This window comes from Lolium perenne, chromosome 5, assembly GCF_019359855.2.
Source record: "Lolium perenne isolate Kyuss_39 chromosome 5, Kyuss_2.0, whole genome shotgun sequence".
Taxonomy (NCBI): domain Eukaryota; kingdom Viridiplantae; phylum Streptophyta; class Magnoliopsida; order Poales; family Poaceae; genus Lolium; species Lolium perenne.
Genome location: NC_067248.2, coordinates 197974582 through 197989118, shown reverse-complemented (window position 1 = coordinate 197989118; position 14537 = coordinate 197974582). Strand labels below are relative to the sequence as shown.

The window sequence follows — 14537 nt, the reverse complement described above, 5'->3', positions numbered from 1 at the left end:
TTCCTCTTTGGCGTCAGGGTTCGTTTAAAGCTACTTTGCTTAGCTCATCCTTGTCCTCTAGCTCTTGCGAGAATCTTTGACCAGTCTTGCTGACGTTCTACAGTGCACCTCTTACCGGCAATCCGGTGTCTTCTTAGCTCATTCCGGTATACCCCTCTTGGGGATACCGGTAAGATTTACTTAGCCAAAAGCTTAGCTTCACAGTCCGGAATAAACTTTAAATCGGTATCTTGATGGCTCAAACCATCCGGTTTGGCATGCCTTTGGCATACCAGGGGTCATCCCCCAACAATCGGTTACCACCCGATTCACGATAAATCGGCCGATAAGTCGGTATCTCGGCTGATTTTTTGAATAGTGTTTCTACGTAAAAATATACATGGTTAGAGAACCACCTCAAAGCTCCTCTCCAAACTAGAGTTTTCGAAAGACTATGGCAGATATGTCCACATGAACCTCTCTCTAGGAGGAAGAAAAAGACGAAACCAAGAATTGCTCATTTGTATAGCTAGCAATCAAAACTAGATGTGGCAGATATGTCCACATGGACCTCTCTAGGAGGAAGACAAAGACGTCACGAAGAATTACCCATTTGTATAGCTAGCAATCAAAACTAGAGTTTTCGGAAGACTGATATGTCCACATGAACCTCTATAGGAGGAAGACAAAGACGTAACCAAAAATTACTCATTTGTATAGCTAGCAATAAAATATATATCGAAATGCATGTACACATGTGTTGTACAAATGTACAATCAGATATTATGAAAAGCTTGCTACTATTATTTGATGAAATGTTATATGGGTTACTGGTACAACTGGGAATGCAAGTACTACTAATAGGTGTTGTTGATGGACACTGTAAGCGGACTAAAGTCGTTTGCGGTGTTCGATATGTTAGAAGCAGACGATTAGGCTAAATTTACTATGTTTGAATATACTTAAAAACATCTATAAACATTTCTGATGATCCAAAAACGCCGATAATCCATAAACGCAGAGGACAAGAGCAAAGAAAGCGTGTGAAATGTATCTCCATTCCCGGACAATTTCACTTTCCAATCCTTTCACTTCCCAAACCGTGTGCGATTATTAAGTTGGCTCTACCGTACACAATTTACCATTCCCCAGACAATTCACTTTCCAATACTTTCACTTCCCAGACTGTGTGCAATTATTAAGTTGTCCCTATCATACATGATTTATTAAGTTGGCTCTATCGCACACTGATAAATAAATAGTGTGTGCTGTAAGGTCACCCACCCTTGCATAATGCATAATGACGGTTAGGTAAACTATGTGTGACATACCACTTTAGCTATGTGTGTGAAGGCATATCGTCTTTCGAGGTAACCGGCTCAAGCAGCTATTCACCACCTGTAATTAAGGTTGCAGGTTTGGTTTTCTGCAGTTTATTCACTAGAGTTTTAGAGGAATATCAGGATTTTTTTGGGCGCTGATGTACTATGGTAATCATATTCTTTACTGAGAAAGAAGGAAGCACATCATTGGTACAGTCTCTGGGTGCAATTTGTAGTGACAAAGGCCTGCTGGAGTCGCATAAAATGCCATGAAGAATTACAGTAACAACATGCTTGACACATGAGATCAAAGGTCCAATATAAATATCCACGCAGCAAAACATTAGCGAGGCAGCATATACCTAAAACTGTTTACAAGAGATATCCGCAACCCTTTCAGAGAAACAAAGAGCCAGCAGCAAAATGGGCATTGAAACTCTTACAGAAACAGAACTTGTACAGACTACCTACATAGATACGAAAAATCTAATGACAATCAGGACCATCTACCGCATCTATATGCTTGGGAAGAACAGCAGAGTTTTTGTTACGGCCTCTAGAAATATAAATATTGAGGATACTGAGAGCATATAATATAAAGCTTCAAGAGATGGGGGAAATTGGCGTAAAGGCTGATGCATGCTTCCCATGTAAAATAAAATATTACATAGCACAACTAGACCGTTAGGACGTTGCAGGTTACAAAAGAGCATTCCATTTAGGCTGTGATAACCACAGAAATAAGGAGTGTCATGGTTTCTAAGCTTCTAAAATGTACACAGAGTAGCTAATTACGATGAAAAATTGACACTGGGCCACGGCAGAAATGCATATGAGAAGCACAAGTTTCCAATGCGTTTGCAATAAACTTTTTTCCTTGATCATGCTTGTAGTGTGTAGTCTCTCTGTTCCAACTTTTCGCCTTATATTATGGAGCTATAGATAATCTTGACTTACATCCTGTTCAAGCACCATACAGAAATCATATCACGTGAGAACCATAGAGAAATCAAATAATATATGTCAGTAAAGTTACCTCTTGCAACAATAGATAATTTGGCTGACAACAACATCACGACAGATAAACAAACTGAAGATATGGACGAGGAAGTATGAAAGCGTGCAATCTTCCAACCGAAGAGAAGGGGAACCTGAAGAAAGAATAAAGCAATCAGAGATGCATTATGAACAAATCCTTATTCGACATTGAAGTATTCATCTACTAGAATAAAAAGAGGGTTGAACACAAAAACTGTGGAAACCTCATCATATGCTTGATGAGAAAATGTTTGCACCCATCCTTTCTGTATTAAAGATCAGAAGTGCAAACTTCTCAAATGTTCCAATGAATACAAGTGCATAAGAAGCATCTTTACCTAGATATCTATAGAAAAATTAACAAATTAGGTTGTGCCACATGGAAACAAATTTTATGGATATGTATCAATTATCATATTATATATATAAATATGTACATTACATGATAGGTGTTTGCATGGCAAAATACCTCAGATAATCTGACAACTTTGTTTGGAAGTTAAAAATGACGATGGTTCCAAATCAGTAAGATATGTTTATATCTCTAGAAAAACTATCTATCATGTGAGTGATCAACCAGTATATGGGATGACCATCAAAACATATTTAATAGCGAGGATAACTAACTTAAGAACTTTGTGTGACCTAAGTAGGTTGTCAATTTGGTCTTCAAAAACTCATAAACTCCAAGCTGAAGTCTTCAAAACCAAAACAAAGTTAGGCCTACTAATGAAATTTTATGTGTAAGAAGATTTTTTTTGTTCCAAGTTGTATTGTAACAACTCATGAACTACAAGCTAAGGTCTACAAAACTGAAATTGAAGTTAGGCATAATAGAACGTTTATATAAAATCTATTTAGCTGCAAGTTGTATTGTAATAGTATATAAGACAATAGACAAAGGTTAAATGGACACTCATAGCCAATTAAAAAATTTCTTTCTATAACTAATTATTTCTAATGACAAGTTTATTATTGATGAAGTGGTCTTCATATATAAATGTTAAGTCAGTGATGTGGGGATTACATTATTAGTGTCATGCCTAGCCCATGACGGCACTAACTGCTGGTCCGCAGAACTTACATGTCACGAGAGATCTTCGAGGAGAACCCCAAAATCTAGTGATGACCTAGATACCCCAAACATCGCTCTAGTAGATGTTCCTTTGCTTGTTTCTTTGCGTTCACGCTGCCTTTTAGCAATTAAGAGAACGTACAAAATACTACATGCATCATTCTAGGCTTTTAACTTTGTATTCTTCAGGTTACCAAAATGATTTTGTTGGAAATTATAAGCATACCAAAACAAATTACAAAATTCTAATCATAATTAGATTTCGACATATTGTCCAGAAAAATGATAGGACGCATGATGTTGCCCACTTTGGCAAATGATAAGCGGACATCCCGGAACATGGGAATGGGCAGCCCACTAGGCTTAGAGACCTCGGGGTGTAAACGAATCGGATCGGATTTTTCTCATACCATATCCTTCACCATATATTTTTGCTGGATTCGGATCGGAACGGATATTGACCCATTTCGGATTTGAATGTGGATATACCAGACTGCGGATTTAAATCGGAAATGGGACGGACTCGGACCGGAAACAGAAGATGTATGCTCTCATCGGTAGATAGTTAAAGTTCTTGTAAATCTTGAGAGGGATTTAAACTTTTGGTCTTGTGTAGTTAAGAAAAAAGACACAATTTCCGCTAAAACTCAAGCATTGATAGAAATTTAGAGCTAAACATGCTTGCAAATGAATTCATCAGTAACTCCATCACTACTAACATTGTGAGACTAGCCTTAGCTTTTGACTCAAAAACGGATTATCCGGTTTAAAACCCTGCTTGCAAATGAATTCATCAGTAACTCCATCACTACTAACATTGTGAGACTAGCCTTAGCTTTTGACTCAAAAACGGATTATCCGGTTTAAAACCTTTCGTATTATCCTAATTAATTTCCGATAATCCATATCCGCATGATATTTGCTATACCATATCCTATACCGTATCCGGAGCACCACGTCGGAATCAGATACCCTTGTCCGACGGATCCTTCAAACGGATTCAAGGCCAGTTTCAGTGCGAAAATTATCCTATCCGTTTACACCCCTACTTGGACACATGCGCTAGTGACATGCATTCCATCGATCTTCTAGTGTTGCGGTGGGAAAAGGCAAGTAGTTGGATGCTTCGGTTTTTGTCCATGCATAAATGTTCGCTTGGGTCATCCAGTCGTAGGGGTAAAACTCACCATGACAAGCAACGAAGCCATCCTCAAACGGTGTAGGCCTGCTCGGAGGCACCTCCTTTGAAGCATGACTTTGATCAGTAATATCTATATAATTATATTAAAAATCTTGTATAATAGGTATCATTCTATTTTCCTTGCAAAATATTATTATTTCACTTATAAATACACTGATTTTATAGTCATATACTTATATAGCACTTGGTATTAATTGGAGGATCCGATTTGTAGTTATGTTCCTATGCGGGTGAATTGATCCCCCAAATCCAACTTCTAATTAGTGTGCATCCAAAAAGCATATAATAGTTAATGTATGAGCAATACGAATTTGTGGATTCCAATCCCATTTCCAACAACCAATCAGGGTGTAAATACAATCTTGTGTTTAAATCTACCTAACTGATATGAAGAAGAAACAGATTTAGAACTTGCCTATCATGGAATTACGATTATTAAAGGAGTTGTGCTGGTAAATTATCGAAATATTCCGTCAATATATTTTATTTACTGTGATATTAACTCTTGGATTCTCCATAATGAAGTTCGTTGGTAATGAAGTTCGTTGGTAACATTTTACTCCTAGACATGACAGTGAATCTTTCCCAACCAATCATGTTTACAAACACACATTTGGGAAGATCTAATACAACTCACCAAAGCATGAAAGAAGAGTGCCCAACCTCCCTATGTCTCTTTACTAGGTTTCAAGATAAACAAATATTGCTCCAAAATAGAAGATTCTCTATTTTTTTATTGATTTCTAAGGCAAAAATTAAATCAATAATATATCATCCAATTTCTGAGGTAGCATGCAAAAGTAGAAAGACTCACGCAATTTACACAGAAAATATATACTACTATAACCAAGAGGATGTAGCTACAAAAAACACATATAAAGAAATTCAATGGCATGATGCATTTCGCTAAGGTGCTGAAAAGTAACTTAAGTCAACTAGGTAACTAATTGAATAATGCAATTTTCCCCTTTGTAAACAAACTATATGATCCACCAATTGGATTTCAATGTAGATTTAACTTCTTTTCATCCACTTTCTTATATAGCATGCAACAGTAGAAAGACTCACGTATGTTACTCAGAAAATATATGCCACTAAAACCAACAGGATGTAGCTACCTAAAATCTGTATGAAAACATATCAAGAAATTCAAAGGCATGAAGTATTTCGCTAAGGTGCTGAAAAGCAACTTATTCAACCAGGTATTCAACTAAATAATGCTGTTTTCGACTTACTAAACAAACTATATGATCCACCAATTGGATTTCAATGTAGATTTAACTTCTTTTGGGTACCAATGAATTACACACGCAGAAGCAAAGCTGCTGGCTCCATCTCCTCGACTAAGGGAAGATTTTGTTTTCCTAACAAAACATGCAGTAAGAAAACTAGTCAGTATATAATGCATATCAAAACAGAAAAATATTTACCCAAACTTGACTTGATAAGAAAAACGCTTCTTGTGCTTAGAAATATTATTAAAATACAAAGAGCTCGTAATGTGTTGTTCTACAAAGCGAGCACAGCAACATTGTTCTTATGGCTGTCCTCAGAAACAAGAATAATCAACAAATGTAAAAAAAAACATACAATTGAACATTTAATGCTTGAGAGTGAAGCATCTCGTTCCACATATATATCACATACAAATATACAATTATATTGTATGAAAACCAGGATAGATTATTGTAATGTCGATGTGTTTCATGATCAAGTATATATTAAAATGAAGGTCTTCTGTCTAGCTAGGAAAACAACTCCATGCATGTGCAGCAAAAACATTGCATACGGAAAATTACCATGGATTGTGCAGAATATGAACGAGTATATATAAATTGAGAATATGCAACCACTACTTAAACATCAAATGCATGCTTATATTTTGATAATAATATTGCATAGCTAGTTTAAGGAGCACTTAAACATGGCCCAACAGTATTCTGGGCAGTTTCTACTTAAAGTTATGAGGTTTAAGCTGTAACATCCTGAAGAATAATTGATGTCAAAGATAATGCACAACAATTTTATGTGGAGTCAGAGAACTAGGAAGAACTGTAAGAAATCATACACCTATCCTAATCTTCGAGAAGAAGGAGAGGATTTATGCTGCATACAATCAGAAGACCTTGCATTGAGCACTGTGCTATATATATCTCCAGCTCATACGTAGGATCATATAGGGATCAAGATCAATCTGAACTTGATTAACAAAACAACTAAATAAGGCTGAACCAGAGGCCAGTGTTGACCCATACTATGTTGTTACCGAGTCCCTCTGAATAAGAGAATAATATGCAAACATGCAAAAGGCTAAACTGGAGCTAAAAGGACAACAACGATCGCCCATATCAAGAACCAACCAGTCACATGATTTACACTCATAATTCATACTGGTTCATATCATCGGCAAGTCCATGAGATGTACGATCGCCATTAGAGACGACATCGTGAGTAATACTCGAAAGAAATAAAAATAATACCGGCTGCAATACCCAATAATAGACCATGTACGAGGAGGCATGTCCACTTTATACAGAACCAAATTAGGAACTATGGAACACATGGACTCACCGGAAACTGGAACGCTGCCACGGATCTGGAAGGCTCCGTCTCGCCGGCCAGTAGCTAGGTGCCCTTTTCCACTTAAGCGCAATCGAAGAATCGTAGATCTGCCTCCCGCCGCCACCGTAGCCTCCTCCTTCCTGCCTAACTCACAGCACCACATAAGATGAGGAAGCAAAAGGAGGAGAAAACTTGTAAAATATTCGTGAGCTTCGTAGGAAGAAATCGCTTCCATCAAAGTTAAAAGGGAGAAAGAGAAAGCTGGAGGAGGAAGACGAGGAGAGGAAGGAGAAGGGCATAGCAAGGACGACTAGTCAAACAGTGCTTTCCGTTAAGCAGACATGGGGAGACGAGCAAACAATAACACCATGGTTAATCAAATCAACACGCGTCCCCTTGCCCCAAGGGGGTAGAGCTACTCCTTTGGAAGAAGCAAAGACGGCTGGGAAGAAAAGACATACTCCTACAGGAATTGGTGGCGGCCGGCGCAAGAATTCATGGCGTGCATGCGCGCAGCGTACCTTATTCCAAAGCCCAAGGAATCCGAGCAAGATAGGGTTCAGGTGGGGACACCTGCCTCTTCTCGGCAGTCAATGCAAACAAAGATGGCCGCGCGTCGCAGCGGCGAAGCGATGGGAACGGCAAGGGGAGGTTGATGGCGGAACAAGTCCCAAGGGGGAGAGAGAGCTGACAGAGAGAGAGGTGAGCACGCAACAGCAGCTGCGTCTTTCTCTTCTCTTTGCATCGATCCATCGCCTTTATCAGACGTAGTCTGCCGCTGTGTGCTCACTCTCTTCTGTCAGCCATTGACACCTCCATCAAAACAACCGTAACCCCGACCAGTCCCATCGAACACAGCAGACGATCGACACGAAGAGAGAGGGAGAGGGGAGAGAGATCAAACCCATCTAGGCGGCTGTCCGGCCAGATCTGCCAGCGTATCCTACTGGCTCGATCTGGTATGGTATACCCCATCAGGGAGGCGTGCACCGCCGGTCTTATATAGACCAGGTGCACCCCCCTGGCCTTCCTTGTTTCCGCTCATACCGTAGCAGGGGCTACGTTTGTTAGGGTTGGGCTATGGCGCATGAGTATGAGATTCTGTTTATATCTTTTATTTTTGGAGTTTCTCTGCAACTGGAATATACTGAGGTGCTCATATGCCTACCATGGAGAGAAAGAAAATTCCATGACAAGAAGTGCCCATCCTTTGAAGTCTGAGATTCTCCTCCCGAGATATCTATGAAATCAAAGCATCTCTACCTACACGCCACATAGCGGCTAAGATAGCATTTTGGGGGGCCTAGCAGCAAAAATAAGTTCAAACCGGCGCATTCCAAAAAGCACCTGCGCTTTTTCGAGCCCAATAGAAGCGCTGCCAACCCCGTGCCGGCCTCTTCACGAAGGGCGCGAATCGAACGCGCCGGCGTCTCGCGAGAAGAAATTTTTTGGGCGTGGGAGCCGCCTGTCAGCCGCACATCCTAAAAGTATACATCTTTTCCATAAAAACCAGTCCCATCCGCCGTTCATTTCTCCCGCCCGCCGTTCCATCTCCCATCCAGGCTCCAACCCGAAAAACCCTCGCCGCCACCATGCCACCGAAGAGAGAGGCTCCGGCGAAGGCAGCGAAGGCGCCGCCGAAGTCGCGCACCATCGTGCCGAAGGAGAAGCCGGCGAACATGTCACAGGAAGCGTGGGAGGACGAGAAACGCCGCTGCTCCTTTGCGACGGGCGATCGCAGGAGGCGCCGCCTCGCCGCTCTTGAAGCCGCGAAAGTGGCGTTTGCTACGGAAGTGTGCCTCAGTTTGGGCGGCGGCCAGGCCGAAGGGAGCCAGCAGCCCGCCGGCCGCAACTTCTCGAGCTCACCCTCGTCGCCGGGGTACTACGCGGGGTAGTTCGCAGAGGGGTCGTCGCTCTCGCAGATGCGGCTGTCGAAGATGGACGGTTGCGCCCACTACTCTCCCGAGTGCACCGACAACAACATGACCTTCGACCCTAACGCACCGTTCTCGCCGGATTCGGGGCAACAACGCCTTTCGCTTGGGCGTGGACCTGAACTCGTCGCCTGACCTGCGCCGCCCGGGAAGCACCGACGACCACGTGACAGACGACATCGGCCTTTCCCGCCACCTGTTCGCCGACGAGAGCAGGAACGCCCACCAGGTGTTCGGCATCACGTCCGGCGTGTCCACGGGCGACGACGAGGTGAGTTTTCTTTCTTTTTATGTGTTATGTGCATCGTAGACACCGCCAGCGACTCAAACTAGGTAACTTGTTACGTAGATTGCCGTCGGGGACGAGATCCTCACCGGCTTCATACACGATGGCCACGCCTACGAACCCCCCGTCGATGAGTATGAAGAAGAGGTCGATAAGGACGAAGGTGAGAAGAAGGAGGTCCAGGAGGAGCTGATCGACGCCGACACCGGCGTGACCACGATGACGTCGAATAGGTGGACCGGCGACACTCGTGGTCCTAGGTGGAGGTCTTTGGGGGATGAATGTCTCATTGACGCGTGGAAGCAAGTGAGCTTTTGCCCCATCACCGGAGCCAACCAATTCTCCGGCAAGTACTACAAGCGCATCCTTGATTCATTCAACGAGAAGAAAAACTATGGTGAGTACGCCACCATCAACATGATCCGGAACGAGGGCGCCCTCTCCCACCATTGAAACATCATCAAGGCGGCGTGTAGCAAGTTACATGACTAATATGAGAAGATTAAGTGCCAGAAGGAGAGCGGCAAGACGATGGTGGATTGGGTATGATCTATGTCCATTTGGTGATGTTTATTTCATAATGCATCATAGTGTATCTATTTGATGATCCATCTTGTTCTATATCTTGTTATTGCATCATGTATTGTTAGATGCTCGCCGCCCACAAGATGTACAAGAACCAACACGAGGACAAAGATTTCCCCTTCATGAATTGCTTCAACAAGCTACAAGGTTGCAAGAAATGGGACGACATCCGCCACACTCTCAACAAGATGGGGAAGATGGGCCGCCTCCACCGGGCGCCCCATTGGCAACAAGAAGGCCAAGGCCGAGAGGAACGTGGTGCCGACATTGGCCACCATGGACGCCTCCCTCGAGAAGATGATATCCTACTTCTCAATGGAGAACAAGGAAGCGACGGATAGGGCTGCCGTCGTGTGAAAGGCAATCCTAGACAAGGAAGACATGAAGATCGAGTTGGAGAGGGAGAAGGTGGAGGCGGCAAAGATGGAAGCTCACGCCGCTACCTTCACCAATGAACGCAGCTTTCGTTGGCCAAGATGTCTCAAGAATTCAAGATCTTGATGGCTTTCAAGGAGAAGATGGACCCGTTGGCGAGGGCGTGGCACGAGATGTACCGCGAGCGCATCGGCCAAGAGGTGCTTGCGGCGCGAGCTGCGTTGGCGTCTCCCCGGCACCCTCAACGTGCATGTCTCCGCCGGCACCGTCAACGTTCATGCCTCCCCCAGCGACTGTGGATCATGTTGCAGCGATGGAGCTGCCGCCGGGGCTCGCTGACGATGAGGACGTCGTCGAGGTTGAGCCGCCCATGACCCCGTTCATCTGATCATTTGGCCTGGAAGCCGAAGTTGTTTTTTGCAACCGGACTAGACGGCGATTCGGTGGCCATACGTTGGCCCAAACTTCATATTCTAATACCTATTCGAATTTGGTGTCCGTGTGTTGGCCCAAACGTTAAATTCGAAAACTTATTCGAATTCTATGCATTTATTTAAGTCTTTAATTCAAATCATCTATCGGGGCTGTCTTATGGGGGACGCCGGTGTGGGAGCAGCTCCCCCAAATGGAGGATGCTGTGCCGGCGCCCCTGCCGACGACTATTTGGGGCGCGCCGGTGAAGATGCTCTCAGAGCATATTTGTTTTTCTTAGTGCCGTGGTTCTCTTGGTTGTTTTATCCTCTATATAGGTTCTTGAAGCAAGTACAATAAAATTTAATTAGCTTTAAAATATTATATTTTAACTTAGTTGGAGGTAAGGCCATTTACAATGGTAGAGAAGACATATAGAGAAGAGAAAATACTAAACATACATGGTACAATGCGTTATCTCTTACTACCTCCGTCTCGATCTCGGTTTAACAGACGCACGCAACCTAAAAAATTACTTTGACCATTATCTTTTTCAATAAAATATGAAATATATGTTGAAAAAATTATATCATTATAAACCTTTTTTCAATGCGTATCGAATGGTATAAATTTTTTAGACATATAATTTATATTTTGTTAACTAACTCAATGGTCAAATTTTATCTTAAACTACGTGCTCGTCTGTTAAACTGAGATGGAGGGAGTATTATCATCTGTAGCAATTAATGAGAATCAATTAGTTTTAGTGGGAAATTAGGTTGATAAGAGAAGATACATGTTCAATGGAGAAATTAGTTTTAGTTTTCTCTTATTTTCTAACGAATCATCCTTAGCTAAGTGGAGATAACTTTCTCTTTCTCTATTCCCTTTCCTTCAGCTGAGCAAACATCCAACGACAGTAAGGAAAGGCTGACATATGCCCTAAGTGATTTCAAGAGATAAGGGAATCTCCAACGGGGCAACGCAAATGGACATGGAGCATCCGTTTGCGAGTGGGCGGTCTAAAAATGCAGCTCTACCCAGGTCCAGCGGCCCGACGCATAGTGACCGGGCCGTCCGCGGAGACGCAAATGCGGCGCATATTTATGCTCGGATGCGTCTCGGTGAACGCTGAGCCTTCGCGCCACGTGACCGCTCGCTTTTCCCACGGGCCCGCCTGGCAGGGACCTTGAGGCCTGTTTCGAGCGCATCGCTTCCGCGGCCGTCGCTTCAGTGGTTTTTGCTTCTGCGTCCGCGCCGCAACCTTCACCGTCAATGGTGCCGCTTCCTCTTCTGCACGCCAGGCTGGCGGCGTCTAGACTTCTCCGCCGCCATCAATGGCATCGTGTCCCGCACATGTCTGCCTTTAAAAGAAGATTGACATCGTCTCTGCCATCGCCACACCAACGACACATCTGCTCCCACCCGTAGCACTGCGCGCCGCCACATCACCATGGGGAAGAAGAAGCACGACCCCGAGGCGTCCGGCAGCGGCATCAAGAAGGAGACGTGGCCAAACAGGGTGCCGCTCCCCATCGACCTGGCGCGGCTCATGCACCAAAGCTAGATGTTGTGCCACTTCTGTCAAGACATGTACCTGCCTGGCGGTGGATGGTGGCTCAGCCACCTCTGGGTGCATGTGTCGTCCATGCCTCTGCGCGAGCCAGAGAGGAGCGCCGAGATCCAGCGCAGGTGGCAGTACCTCCGCCTGGATCCCACCTTCGCCTTGGACTCCAATAACTTGCATAGCTGGCGCGAGACCGAGGAGGATCCGAGGAGGGTGGCGGGCTTCCTCGGTGGCCGAGACTTCCCGTTTGAGTGGCTATCGTCGCCTCGTCGTCAAACATGGCAGCCGCTAGCTCCTCCTGCGCCGCCATAGGACGACGATGGCACTCTGGCCTACCATAACGAGGAGGCCAAGGACGACTCAGACGACTTTGTCGCCTACGTCTTCCACGACTAGCAGGCGGCCATGGCGGAGGGCCGGAAGTTTAACTTCCCACCGATGATGACCGGCGAGGAGATCTAGAGGCTTGGTGTCCTCGTGTCAAAGGTGGACCGACCAGTGCAGTCACCACTGCCACGGTACGCCACCGACATCATGTTGCCAGGCCTCAAGGAGGAAGAGGCTCTACAACGGGCGCTGCAAAACTCGGCCCCGCATCCGCCTCCGTCTCCACCTCCGTCGTTCAGCCCGTGGGCTGCTCCACCTCCAACACTGGTGTTCAACCCGTGGGCTGCTCCACCTCCACATCCTCCACCGGTGTATGTTTCACTTGTTGCCAACTGGCTGTGGCAGATAGCGGAATTTGTCATGCTCGACAACGACACCGAGGAGTAGGCTAGGGTAGTTGGCGGTACATGCACATTTTAGTATTATATTTTTTATTTTCCTTTATTCGCTAATAAAATTATGTTTATGTTGAAAGAATGCAAAACCAAAAAAAAATTTGCGTCGTGTCGTTCAGGGCACCCCGTCAAACGGACGCGCGGTCGATTTCAACCATTTCACCGATGCAAACAGACGCGCGTGACTATTTTGGGCGTGTGATATGTGTTGCCCCGTTGGAGATTCCTAATGATAGTGGCCTTTCATGCAAAAGCTAGCTCTAGCACGTGCTTCTAGGCACTTTGTGCGAGTAAAAGGTGAATCATGTATGTATTATAAAAGTACTACATTTTTATAGCTTACTATTGTACGAGAAATGCAGATTGGCTCTTGGTGTCACACACCCCCATACTTAGAAAATAAAAATACATAAAAAACAAGTTTAAAAAAGTTCAAACTTTTTGAAAATCAAAGATGATCAGATATTGTACTTAAAACAAAATATTTCCCTAGAAAATTACTTTTGTTGTATCCTGGGTATAAAAAAAACAAACTCGGAACGCCCCATAACTAGGTACTATTCACTCTATATTAGTTATACATTTTTTTTTGAAGACCATGGAAATTATTTCGTTTCCATTTTTTTAGGAGTACAAACTTGATCATCCTTGGTTTCTAGGAAGATTCAATTATTTTAGTTTTTCAAATTATTACAATTGTATATGCCAAAAGTCCGTTTCCACTATTGTACATGCTAGCTATAGGTTGAATATAAATATCGTGGCAAGCCAGCTGCTGGTTGCACTATTATTTATATTTTTAGGGAATTAACAAGATTTTGATGCAGTTTTTATTAATCTCAATTAATTATTATATCATTTATGAGTTTGCTTGCCAGAAAACTAGACGCATCACTACGCCAATTAAAAAAATATTATTACAAAAAAACAACTCTAACTAATTCATGAGCGGCCTGATTTGCTTCTCTAGAACAATGCTTGAACTTAAAATAGCATCTTTTTCGTTCCACCACGCTTCATCTCTGTTACATGCTTCAATCTTTTCCATAGAGTCTGACTCAGGTTGGATCACATTACACCCTAGGCTACTAGCCAAAACTAGGCCTTCTCGCATGGCCATTGCTTCTGCCATTGCTGCGGAAGCCATATGAGGATAAACGTTTGATGCAGCGATGAAGGCATATTGTGGGATGATTCGATGTAATACAGGCCAGGCGATTTTTTTTTGTACTTTGCTTGGTATCTTCAATTTCCACAAGAGCTTCAAAACTGGATTAGTGGTAGATCCACGAGGAGCAGCAAGTTGTCCGCACTCGGTCCAAATTGAGACTTCCATTGAATATGATAACCAGACCGTACAGTATACCAACCATGCTTTGTGAAGTCCCACACAATAATAAAATCATCGAGTTATTCGCAA

General features: G+C 43.6%; 1 long non-coding RNA gene across 4 annotated transcripts; it reads right to left on the bottom strand.

The window, feature by feature from the left end:
- Positions 1-1921: 1921 nt before the first annotated feature.
- Positions 1922-8300, bottom strand: LOC127301556 (uncharacterized). Of its 4 annotated transcripts, none has more exons than XR_011745406.1 (5): positions 7187-8300; positions 5851-5979; positions 4602-4656; positions 2338-2452; positions 1922-2261 (listed from the first exon to the last, which is right to left on the bottom strand). It is a non-coding gene; the product is annotated as an uncharacterized lncRNA (long non-coding RNA). The 4 variants fall into 4 exon arrangements; XR_007852194.2 differs by lacking the exon at positions 4602-4656 and having other exon boundaries at positions 7187-7317; positions 7699-8283; XR_007852192.2 differs by lacking the exon at positions 4602-4656 and having other exon boundaries at positions 7187-7321; positions 7699-8280.
- Between the last annotated feature and the right edge of the window lie 6237 nt (positions 8301-14537).